The 12,563-nt window shown below is 47.9% G+C and overlaps 1 long non-coding RNA gene across 1 annotated transcript; it reads right to left on the reverse strand.

The window, feature by feature from the left end:
- Positions 1-7,758: 7,758 nt before the first annotated feature.
- LOC147973951 (uncharacterized) lies at positions 7,759-11,889 on the reverse strand. Its single transcript, XR_015603711.1, has 2 exons — positions 11,437-11,889; positions 7,759-8,120 (listed from the first exon to the last, which is right to left on the reverse strand). It is a non-coding gene; the product is annotated as an uncharacterized LOC147973951 (long non-coding RNA).
- Positions 11,890-12,563: the final 674 nt, after the last annotated feature.

Below are 12,563 nucleotides of genomic sequence, written 5' to 3' on the forward strand. Positions count from 1 at the left end.
ACCGGGACTAAAGGGTGCGATGCCCATTAGTCCCGGTTGGTGGCACCAACCGGGACTAATGGACTTTGAGGCATTAGTACCGGTTCATGGCATGAACCGGTACTAGAGGTCCAATTTTCAAACACTCCCCCCCCTTGTGGACCGCCTTTTCAGTTTTAGAAAAAACAAAAGAAAATGATGGAAATGTCAAAAAAATAAAATAAAATAAGTTTCCCATGTAATATGTGGTCTAGTTGTTGGGAAAATTTACAAATATGAATTTCGACTTTATTTACAAAATCTCTCTGGAATTTGTAAAATGGGCATAACTTTTGCATACGAACTCGGATTAAAAAGTTTTTTATATGAAAAATCATCTACTCGAAAAGTTACATCCGATTTGCAAATTTGTAGAATCCTCAAATTCCAAAAAGAAAAAAAGTTATGCTCAAATTTCAGTTTTTTTTAAATTTTCATTAAATCTGGTCAAACTATGGTCAAACTACTTATTCAAGAAGTATTAGTGTTACTAAATAATTATTCAAGAATATTAGTGTTATTAAATAATTATTTCAGTTTTTTTGAATTTTGGTCAAATCTGGTCAAACTATGGTCAAACAATGGTCAAACTACTTATTCAAGAAATATTAGTGTTACTAAATAATTATTGTTTTTTAGAACAATAGTTTCAAACTCAAACAGTGAAATGTGTGACTTCATGCTCAAGCTAAAATCCTGAGGGTTAATAGGATTAACATCTTACTATTGTCAGGAAAACAACGAGTGCAGACTTGGAAACAAGGGAGAATAGAACCTGGAAGTTAAGCGTGCTCAGGCTGGGGGAGTGGGAGGATGGGTGACCGTCTGGGAAGTTAGATGATTTGGAATGATGAGGGGTGATTAGAGATTAAATTGAGTAGTGATGAGAGGGGTGATTAGAGATTAGAGGTTAAAATAAATCAGAAATTTGAAAATAAAAAAAATTCAAAAAAATTCAAAAAAAATATATCAGAAAATTACCTTTAGTACCGGTTGGTGTTACCAACCGGGACTAAAGGTGGACCTCCAGGCAGTCAGGGCATTAGTATCGACCCTTTAGACCCGGTTCAAGAACCGGGACTAAAGGCCCTTATGAACCGGGACTGCAAGCCCTTTTTCTACTAGTGACTACATACCCGCAAAAAAAATGTATATAGATGTATTTTAGAGTGTAGATTCACTCATTTTGATTCGTATATAGTTTATATTAGAATATCTAAAAAGACTTGTATTTAGAAATGGAGGAAGTATTAAATAAGAGAATGGGGTAAAGAGCCATCCACGTTAGGTGATTACATGTTACATGAGCAGCAACCCCACACGTCCACCCACCAAGCTAGGCTATACTAATCTCTCCCGCTAGCCCACCATCCACTACACATGTGGCCCGTCTATGATACTAGTAGAGTGCCCGTGTGTTGCTACGGGCTTATGAAAATAATACCGTCTTGTAATTTTCAAAATTATGTCCATGACCATATTATAACCTAATAAAAGGAAGGACGAAAATACCCCATATTGCAATGTTCAATATCTTTTTTCATTTGTCAGTGAGGTATAACCAAAATAATCATTCTATACATGCAAGATAGTACAAAAAAAAAATTCTACTTCTCAGGAGCATGCATGCTTTGAGCCTTGAAGAATATATTTGTTCTTGTACTTCACTGCATGAAATGTATTCAGTATATTGGCATATAAGCATGCTTTGCACCTGTAGTTTGGATCTACCCACCTGTTCCACTGTCTGAAGAATGGTATATATAGACTCCACTGGAGAGAATACATTATGCAATTCCCCCATGTCAATGTTAAATAATCATGTGAAAGGAAAGAGAATAAAAGTAAAAGTGAGTCTAATGATAGAAATGAGTAAGAAAATGAAAAGTTGAAAATAAAGGATCTTAGGGCATCTCCAATGCTGTCCACTAAAACGAACAAACTATTATGTGGTCATATTTATGTTTTGGTAGCATGCAGGTGGACGAATTCGGAATATCAATATAAATATGGATCAACATGATGAAAGCATATCACGGGAGTAGTGACAGTTGCGGCTCTTGTTCTCTTATTTCATCTTTCTGCATTTTTATTAGCCTTTGAATACACCAGTGTTTGCAGATAAACCTTCTATGTGTGATTGGTGGCTACATTAATATTTTGTCAAGAGATGGCTACCTAGATTTGTTTGCTGAAACATTGCTCGATGCCCACTATTCAATAAAAAGACTGAATTATCCACTTCGAATTAATCTTTCAAATTGACCAGGAAGTAGAGATAGTATATACTCTATATCTCTGGAAATGTAAGAGAAGTACTTGCGTGGCAATGAAGGAAGACTTGCTAGTTTTTGTAAAACCTTTTCAACCCCGACATCACTGTTATATTGTTTTTATTTCTTCAGGGACCGAATCAAGCACCCGGAGTTATTCTGCATAAGGGAAATAAATAATATAGTGATCCAGGTTCTTCTTGTCGTAACCCAAATAAGGTGTAGTAAACATAAATATGACCACTCAGAATAATAAGGGGATAAAAAGGATGCCAAGAAATTAACCATCAAGCATAAGAAGCAATATACTATCAGTCTCACAAAAGAATCACTACATATTCTATGAAAATATTTTTGTAAATAGGGGTTTCCACCAGTTTAGAAATCAAGAAGAAAACATTAGTTTTCAGTGCATGTTCAAGGAGTGTTAGAGGCTAGCCATTATATTAGAATCTCATATTACACATTTCAAATTGGACTTTGTGAACTACATAGTTCTTGTTTATTTCATGTCACCTGTTTTTTTACATATAACAGCAGGATTTTCTAGATCAACTCCCGCATAGACCCGCGTCGAGGGAGGAGGACTTCGTTTTAGATGCACAACGTTGAGCATGCCGGTGGCATGCCGGGGAGGAGAGGGCAAGCCAGGCTGGCTGGAGAAGGAAAGGAGACGCAATGTCGTGATGGTGCCAGCTTGCTGCCCCATGGTGGCAAAAGTCGGCGAAGCGTAGGTGGGGAATGGTGGATCATGCCCGTGTAGCAGATCTCATCGCTTCTAGAAGATACGAGAGGAAGCAGTGCACGTGGACCCCATGTCCTACGTGACGAATGTGACAAGCATGACATGCGAGCGCGACCGGTCGATATCTAAGTCGGTCAAGCGTCACAGATAATTTACCTAAAAAAATTGGATTGGTTTGTTTTTTAAAATCCTTATTTGTTTGCGAATCTAAAAAAATTGGATTGGACAACACCACACACTCAATCTCAGTTAGCCCCTCACAATCTCTCTGGTCACTTTCTAATAGTTTTTTTCTTTAAAACCTAGTGAGTGGTATATCCTTGTGCACGCTTGCGTTGGACTCACGCATGACTTAGAAAAGGTGACCCAGCTCAAATGTCTCACGTCAAGGAGATAAGGCTAATAATTTTTTTAGATGAGAGAAGGATAATCAGAAACTCCCTCAAATAAGTAGTTCTAGTCCACTCGATTACGTCGACGCCATCACTCTCTGTTAGCCCCCCTCACCCGACACTACCTCCCAGCCGCCCCTCACATTTCTCCCCACCATTGCCCATTCTCCTTTGGTCGCCAGCTCCCTCTCCACCTCCTTAGGCCTCCCCTCCCCTTTCACCCCCACCGCCGGCACGCGGTTCCTAGCCCTTGCACTTCGTCGCATTCTCGTAGAATCCGGTCACCGAAGTGGCCGAGGAGGCCCTCGAGCTCGGCATACTCGCGGGCGACACAACGCTAGGCGTCGTCAGAGGGGGACACGGAGGCGCTGGAACTCGCACGCCCCTGCTCTTCCCCGCCCCTTCTTTGAATCAGGTGGTCGATGTGCCCGAGGAGGTGCTCGAGCTCGGCATGACCATGGGCAACCCAACGCAAGGCACTGTCTCAGGCGAACGTGGAGGCCGACAACAAGGCGCAGGGGTGGGTGCTCATCCTCACCGCTGACCACAAATGCCGCGAGAAAATTTGGGCATAGATTGGTATGAGAAAATCACATGTTGCTTCCTTCTCTCCGTCTGTTGACTGTTGAAGTAGCTAATAGATCGCTTTAGAATGTTGCGAGCTTGGTTATTTTGCATTGTCTGCTAATGTTAAGCAAAGAATCGGACGGTTTGTGTTTGGCTAACATTGGGGAGAGATTTTGCCTGTCGAAGGAAAATGAAAAAAGCGGCGTCCTAGTGTTATAGTTGAGTTTGTAAAAGTATTGAAAAGAAAATTCACTGTCATAATTAAGCCGTTAGTCATATGACATATAGAGTTAGAGACTCATGAGCCTGTAGTAGCATCATAAAATGAATTGCTTCCTACATCGTACGTCCTCATGCTTTTAAGAAAAACTTCCTACATACTGGCACTCCCATACTTCTGATAAAAGATAATCTATTGGTGCTTACCAACTTCACTTACTTCATCTCTGATATTAGTGTACCTTTATGCTACTTCAGTGGAGGAGCGCTCCAAGCATGACGCTCTCGTGATCTCGATCACAACAGCAAGCAAGCATGCCAGCTGCCGCCCTACGTCAAGCCAGTCCAGGCCGCAGAAGACTACGGGCCACAACGGCTCGTGCGGATCCGACCAGCCGCTAGACCCTGCCATCGATGGGGAGGCATGGCTAGGGTGGCTCGATACAGAACACAAGCTTTTGCGGAACACTGCACAAGCATAGGTCAATGCCAAAAGAAATGATCACCTCTTACAAGTCCCTGTAACTCACTGAAAAATCTACGAAATATCATTTTTACCAGAATTCTCAATCTGAATGCAATAGCATTATAGCAGACATAATTAAGCTCATCGAAGCTTTCTGAAACTGCAGAAAGGAGAAGCATAATCAGAAATTCAGGCAGGCAAGTACATATTTACACTTTAGTAGTAAACCACGGCCAGAAAAGCGAGATGATAAATGCATCAACCACAACCGAATTTCTTATTCACACTTCTCTATCTTCAATTATAAAAGAGATTGTATTGCCAACATGGGGTGGAGTATACCTGGCAATAAAAACCTATGTGATGCTCCTGTATGAGATTCTTCGGCACTATATTACAAAAGACTAATCATAAAATAGTATATGCAAATTGTAGAATATGTGAATTGCACGATGTGTTGCTCTTCGTGCCTCATAGGCACGTATATATGATGTTCAAAGGTGGGCCACGGACCTTAACTATACAAGGAACTAGGAGGCAGGCCCAATACACAATATGCACATAACACATATACTCAACACCCCCACCCCCCACCCCCCCAGTCGAAGCGGCACCGCGGCTGACGCAAAGACTGGACCGGAACTCCTCAAATGACGCCGTAGGCAAGCCCTTGGTTATAATATCGGAAAATTGTTGGGAAGTAGGGACGTGTAAAACACTAATATGACCAAGGGTCACCTGTTCCCGAACAAAATGAATATCCAACTCAATATGCTTGGTCCGTCGATGATGCACCGGGTTAGCGGAGAGGTAGACCGCCGAGACGTTGTCGCAGTAGACCACCGTGGCATGGTCAACAGGACAAGAGAGCTCCTGAAGTAGCCGGCAAAGCCACGAACACTCGGCGACGGCGTTGGCCACCGCACGATACTCAGCTTCAGCACAGGAACGAGAGACCGTAGGCTGCCGCTTGGATGACCACGAGATAAGTGAGGGTCCAAGGTAGACACAATAGCCCGAAGTGGAGCGACGAGTGTCAGGGCAACCCGCCCAGTCTGCATCGGAGTAGGCGGTGAGGGCGGTGTCGGCGGAGGCGTGTAGCGTGACGCCAAGATCCATAGTGCCACAGATATATCGAAGAATCCGCTTGACGGCAGCCCAGTGAACGTCTCGAGGAGCATGCATATGAAAACACACCTGCTGCACGGCATACTGGATTTCCGATCGAGTCAGAGTGAGGTATTGGAGAGCACCAACGATAGACCGATAGAAAGCAGCATCCGAAGCAGGAGAACCATCCGTGGCAGAAAGCTTGGCCTTCGTATCAACAAGCGTAGCAGCGGCTTGCAGTTAAGCATGCCGGCGCGCTCCAGGAGCTCGTGTGCGTACTTCCGCTGATGAAGGAAGAAGCCATCCGGACGGCGCACTACCTCGACACCGAGGAAGTAGTGCAAAGGACCCAAGTCCTTGATGGCGAACTCAGCACGAAGACGAGCCGTGAGCTCACTGAGGAGACAGTCGTACATGCCGTAAGGATGATGTCGTCGACATAGAACAGCAAGTAGGCCGTGTCAGAGCCCTGATGATAGACGAAGAGCGAGGCGTCCGAGCGGGTAGAGCGAAACCCAAGCTGGTGGAGAAACGCCGTGATGCGCTGGTACCAAGCGCGTGGAGCCTGCTTGAGTCCGTACAAGGACCGCGAAAGCAGGCACACGTGGTCGGGAAGCGCCGGGTCCACAAACCCGGTGGGCTGCTGGCAGAAGACCTGCTACTCGAGGTGACCATGGAGGAAGGCGTTGGAGACGTCCATCTGATGCACCGGCCAAGCACGGGAGACCGCAAGGTGGAGAACCGTGTGTATCGTGCTGGGCTTGACGACAGGAGCAAAGGTGTCGGTGAAGTCGATGCCAGCACGCTGTCGGAAGCCACGAACGACCCAGCGCGCTTTGTAGCGATCAAGGGTACCATCAGGACAAAGTTTGTGTTTAAATACCCACTTCCCGGTAATCACGTTAGCATGCCGGGGACGGGGAACAAGCTGCCACATCCGGTTACGCAACAGGGCGTCAAACTCCTCTTGCATCGCAGCCATCCAGAAGGGTCACGAAGAGCGGCTCGAACAGAGGACGGTAACGGCGACGGCTCAGAGGTGGATGCCGCATGGACGTAGTCATCCGAGGCGTAGCGCGAGCTCGGGCGAAAAACGCCCGTACGGGCGCGGGTGACCGGACCGGGCACAGGCGACGGGGGGGGGGGGGGGGGCACGGGCGCCCGGGGGGCGGGGCGCCGGGAGGGGCGCGGACGCCGAGGGGACCGCGGGGGCCAACTCCACGGCGGTAGGAGGCGCCGCATGAGGGGGCGCACCTCAAAGCCAGGGGCGGGCCAAAAGAGGCGCACGAGCGCCCTGGGAGAAGCGTCGAGGAGCCCGCGTCACCGGTGGCGGGAGGAACAACCAGGGGTACCTGGTGAAACGGAAACACATGCTCATCAAATTAAACGTGTCGGGCAGTGAACACATGGTGGGAGACGGGATCGTAGCACCGATATCCCTTGGAGTTGGAGGGGTAGCCGATGAAGATGCAAGCGACAGAACGAGGTGCGAGTTTGTGAGGAGCGGAGTCGGCAGTGCTAAGATAGCAAAGGCACCCGAAAATATGCAAGCCATCATAAGATGGGGGCGTACCGAAGAGAAGATGGTGAGGTGCATAGTTCCACCGTGGGCGGCAAGGGCGAAAGTTAAGGAGAAGAGAAGCAGTGGCGAGAGCGTCCGGCCAGAAATGAGGCAACACATTAGCATGGATCAGGAGCGTGCATACGCAGTCGTTCAGAGTGCGAAGGACGCGTTCGGCTCTACCGTTCTGCTGGGAAGTATACGGGCATGTGAGACGAAAAATTGTGCCGTGGTGCGACAGAGAAGTGCGAAAAGCAAGGTTGTCGAACTCTTTTGCATTGTCAGTCTGAAGAGCAAGGATGGCACGCCCAAATTGCGTGCTGACATAGGAGCAAAAAGCCGTCAAATTGGAGAGTGCATCCGACTTTCTGCGCAAAGGAAAGGTCCACACATAATGAGAAGAATCATCAAGGATAACCAGATAATATAAATAGTCCGAATTACTAGGAACCGCAGAGGTCCACACATCGCTATGAATCAACTGAAAAGGAAAAGAAGCTATGGTGGTGGAGTTATTAAACGGGAGGCGAACATGTTTGCCGACACGACGGGCATGACAGGTGTGATCCTCTATCTTATGACAACTAAAACTGAAACTTTTAAGAATATGATGAAGTGTGATGGGGTTGGGATGAACCAAACGAGCGTGCCAGAGATCGACGCCGGCGGGGAGAGCAACCGGTGCTATGGTGGAGGTGGACGGCGAATGCACCGGATAGAGCTCGTCGAGGCTGTTACAACGATGAAGTACCATCCTGATTCGAGCGTCCTTAACACAAAAACCAAGCTTGTCAAATTCAACAGTAACAGGATTTTCACGAGTTAAACGACGAACGGAAACAAGGTTCTTAATAAGATGAGGTGACACAAGTATGTTAGACAAGGTAATAGGCATTGAATTAGAAGGAAAAGAAGTATGCCCGACATGTGTGATAGGGAGTGTGGAACCGTCGCCGACAATGATGCGGCGGTCGGTTGTGACGGGAGTGAAGGAGGCAAGATTACCAGGATGAGCAAACATGTGAGCCGTAGCCCCGGTGTCCATGTACCAATCATCACCTCCGATATAGTTGTTCGACGTAGGAGCGGCATGCAGTGCGGGAAGGAGCACCGGGTCCCAGGGCGCCGGCGGCAGGGCCGGCGAGGGGGACGGAGACGCCATGGGGAGGCCGTAGCCACCGCTCGGCAGCGGCGGTGGGTACTCTCCAGACGGTATGGGAAGCACCCCTGGCTGCGACTGCGGTGCCGGGTAGGCCGGATGACCCGCCGAAAAAATCGGCGGGCCTGCTGACAACCCCCACAAGTACCCGGGAGCCCCGTACACGGGCGCGTCGAACGCCTCGCGGAATAGCAAGGGGTCGACGGGCAGAGTCGGCGTCGGTGGCGGGGCGACGATGTATTGGCCGGAGAGCGCCGACGATGGGGCGGCGACGTACGCCAGAGGCGGCAGCGGAGCTGAGCCGTGCGGCAAGTTGGGACGGGCTGGCGACGGACGGGCCGATGGACGCCATCGCTGGTCCGATGGTAGGGGCGGCGGCGGCGCAGACGAGGTGTGCGGCGGTTGTTGGTGTCAAAATCGGCGGATCTCGGGCAGGGGGTCCCGAACTGTGCGTCTAGGATCAATGGTAACAGGAGACAGGTGACACAATGTTTACCCAGGTTCGGGCCCTCTCTATGGAGGTAATACCCCAGGTCCTGCTTGATTGATATTGATGAATATGGGCGTTACAAGAGTTGATTTACCACGAGATCGTGATGGCTAAACCCTAGAAGCCTAGCCTGTATGACTATGGTAATGAATGTATCCTTTTCGGACTAACCACTCCGGTTTATATAGACACCGAGGGATCTAGGGTTTACATAGAGTCGGTTATATAAAAAGGAATCTTCATAGTCGGTCGCCAAGCTTGCCTTCCACGCCAAGGAAAGTCTAATCCGGACTTAGATATAGTCTTCGGCCTTCATGTCTTCACAGCCCGTCAGTCCGGCCTATGAATAACAGACCGGATGCCCGAAAACCCCTTAGTCCAAGACTCTTTCAGTGACGGCGATGGCGCACACGCGGCGGCGGCGGCAACGAAAAACCTAAAAACTGATAAGCGGCGGCGTCGGGCGATCGAGGCTTCGCGTGGAGCGGCTGGCAGGCAGAATTGGGTGCAGCTGGCGACCGCAAGATTGATCTATACGCGACTTGTACGTGCATGTGGGGAATCCTTCCAGCAGGTTACTTGCTTGCTTTTAGAGCATCTCCAATAGAAGCCTAAAAAACGGCGCGCTAAAATAATTTTACAGCGCCATTTTAGTAATTTTAGCGTGCCGTAGCCGATTCAGTTCAGCAGAGGCACAAAAATATAGCGCGCAGAGGACAGCGCGCAGCAGTCCAGCAGACGCATTAAAAAATAAAGCGCCACAAATATATCTACAGCAAACAGGTTCCTAAACATTTACAAATAAGTCCATCTGATCAAAACAAAAACGCAATTGGGTCTCCAATGGTTGGAGCAAGCTAACTTGCTGACCTTGCAAATCATCTTCCGCCGGCCACCACACGCGAGCTAAGCTTGCTGTGAATCGCAAACGCGAGCTAGCTAGCTTTAGCTTCCCTTCTAAATCGTTGGAGCAAGCTAGAGAAGGGCAACGGCGGCTCCCGGCCGGCACGCGCTCCCGGCCAGCGAACTCGAGGCGGCGAGCTGCAGCCGGCGAGCAGAAGGGCAGCGTCGGCTCCGCCCCGTGCTAGGACGAGCAGAGACAAGCACGCAGAGGAGTGGCAGCGGCCGGCGGCGGCGCGCTGCAGGGAAGGGCTGTAGCGGCGAGCTCGAGGCGGGACGAGCAGAGGAAGCGGAGCAGCTGGTCTTCGCGCTTCAAATTGTCCAGCGCGCTGTACGTCGCGCACCAAATATCCCGTGTGCGATATAGAAATTCCCAGCACGCTAGATGGATTTTACAGCGTGCTGGCTTTTGCAGCGTCTGTTGGAGATGCTCCGCGCGTTAAATTGACGTTTTTCCAGCGCGGGCTACTTTTAGCGCCTCTGTTGGAGATGCTCTTAGCTCGTACGTGCCAGTGGACGTCGGCGATCCGATGAACGCAAGCAGCGGGAGTTCCAACAGGACGCGGCTGGCGGGCGATGGGATCGGGCGCGCTGGGCAAAGAGATAGCAACGGCGCGGCTTGGCAGAAAGAAAACAACGGCGGCCGGCGCGAAGGGGCACGAGGGCGGCGGTGGCTGAGGGGCAGCGGCGGCGGTCAGCGCGGGAGGCGGGCGGGCGGCGGCGCAGAGGAGGCGCGCGGCGGCGGCGGCGACGGAAGGCTAGGGTTAGAACCCGAAAACTGATACCATGTAGAATATGTGAATTGCACGATGTATTGCTCTTCGTGCATAGGCACGTATATATAATGTACAAAGATGGGTCACGAATCTCAACTATATAAGAAACTAGAAGGCGGGTCCAATACACAATATACACATAACATATATACTCAACACAAATAAAGACAAACAAAACTATGCACGTCATATTCATACTTCTGAACCATAATAATTGTCAGTTTGGTTAGTTAGAGGCTTCTTCGACCACATGAAAAAAAATCGGACGGTTTGTGTTCGGCAAATATCGATAGAGATTATGCCTATCAAGGAAAATGAAAAAAGCGGCGGTCACCGTGGGTGAACAGAGTCGAGGAAGATGGCCAAATTCGACCACAGTGGTAGCCGAAAAGGGAACTGACTATGGGATCTCCTACAATGTGTCAGTGAGTATTTTAAACTGCAAAAATAGGAAGAAGTAAAGCCAAATGTTGCAACTGTAACTCGTAAAGTTTGTCGAAGAATAGCTAAAAGTAGACAACTCAAACACTAAAACTGTATAGCTAGTTAGCTTGAAACTGAAAACATTGTATCATCCATGAGCGATATCATGAAAAATATGTAAAGGGGTGACTTGCGTATGTGTACAATACGAAATCATGAATAATAAAATATGTAAGGCACAATCAATCATTAGGCCTGATTATGTACCATCCAATTAAATGACACCAGTATTTATCAAGGGAATAACATATCGGGCATGAGCTGCAGTCCTTTTTACCTCATATGTACAGGGGCATGTACATCATCCAAGTTGATTTATAACTCCTGTGACGGCCATTCATCGTAGTCGAGCTCCTGCGGTGGCCGGCGGCGAACACAGATGGGGTTGGCCATGGAGCGGAGGAGAGGAAGCCAAAGCGGTGGAGGTGGATGAGGGGATGGACGCGGCCGACGGCGGTCTTGCGGCGGCCGACGGCAGCAACGTGGGATCGTGTCGGTGGCTAGCTGCTGGGCAGCGGCGCACAGGCGAACCCGAAGCCGCGAGAGCTTTGGTGCGGGGTGCGGGGTAGGAGTCAGGACGTGTGGTATCAATTGGTTTTTGAAAGTGGATCCTTGTTTTCCAGGACCGTACTATTTTCTATCAATTCGGCCACCGTGATTTGGGGACGCACGATTTGAGCTTTGAGCGGACGCGGAAGTTGCCAAAGCGAGTTGCAATTTTCTTCGGCCCTCAGAGTGGTCCGCTCATTGTTAGGAAAGGCAGGGATGGATGCATTAGAAAAGTTAGGATTTGAAATTGATTGCTATGAAACATAATTTTATTGTTTGGTAACATGCTATCGGTTCCTACTGTTTGTAACGTGTTTGGTTAGGAAAGTTTAAAAATATTTGGAAATTTTTTATTGTGAGGGCGAAAAAAATCAACGTGAGGAGGTGGTGGTGAGAGATGAGACGACAATAAACCAGCGAAAATAAATCAGACGAAATAAAATCAGGGAACGGAGACTACCAAGTCCTTCCTTAGGAGTAGAGATACTATAACTCCGTTTCAATTGAAGTTATGAGTTTGTCCTAAGTCAAATTTGTTTAAGTTTAGAAAAATATATTAACATCTAGAACATCAAATTAGACCCATGAGATTCTTTATGAAATATATTTTCGTGCTATGTGTATTTGCTTTTGTAGATCTTATCATAATTTTCTATAGTTGGTCAAACTTAAGCTAGTTTGACTTAGTACAAACATAGAGCTTCAGTTATTTTGAATTCAAAGGAGTAATCTCTATATCTAATTAGTACTATGTCCATTTTTTGAATTCAAAGGAGTAATCTCAAGATCTAATTAGTAATATGTCAATTTTTTGATACAAAATCATAATTGCAGATTTTTTTTCCTTCTGCATAT

This window comes from Triticum urartu, chromosome 5A (genome assembly GCF_056163025.1).
Source record: "Triticum urartu cultivar PI428250 chromosome 5A, HENAU_Tu73, whole genome shotgun sequence".
Lineage (NCBI taxonomy): Eukaryota > Viridiplantae > Streptophyta > Magnoliopsida > Poales > Poaceae > Triticum > Triticum urartu.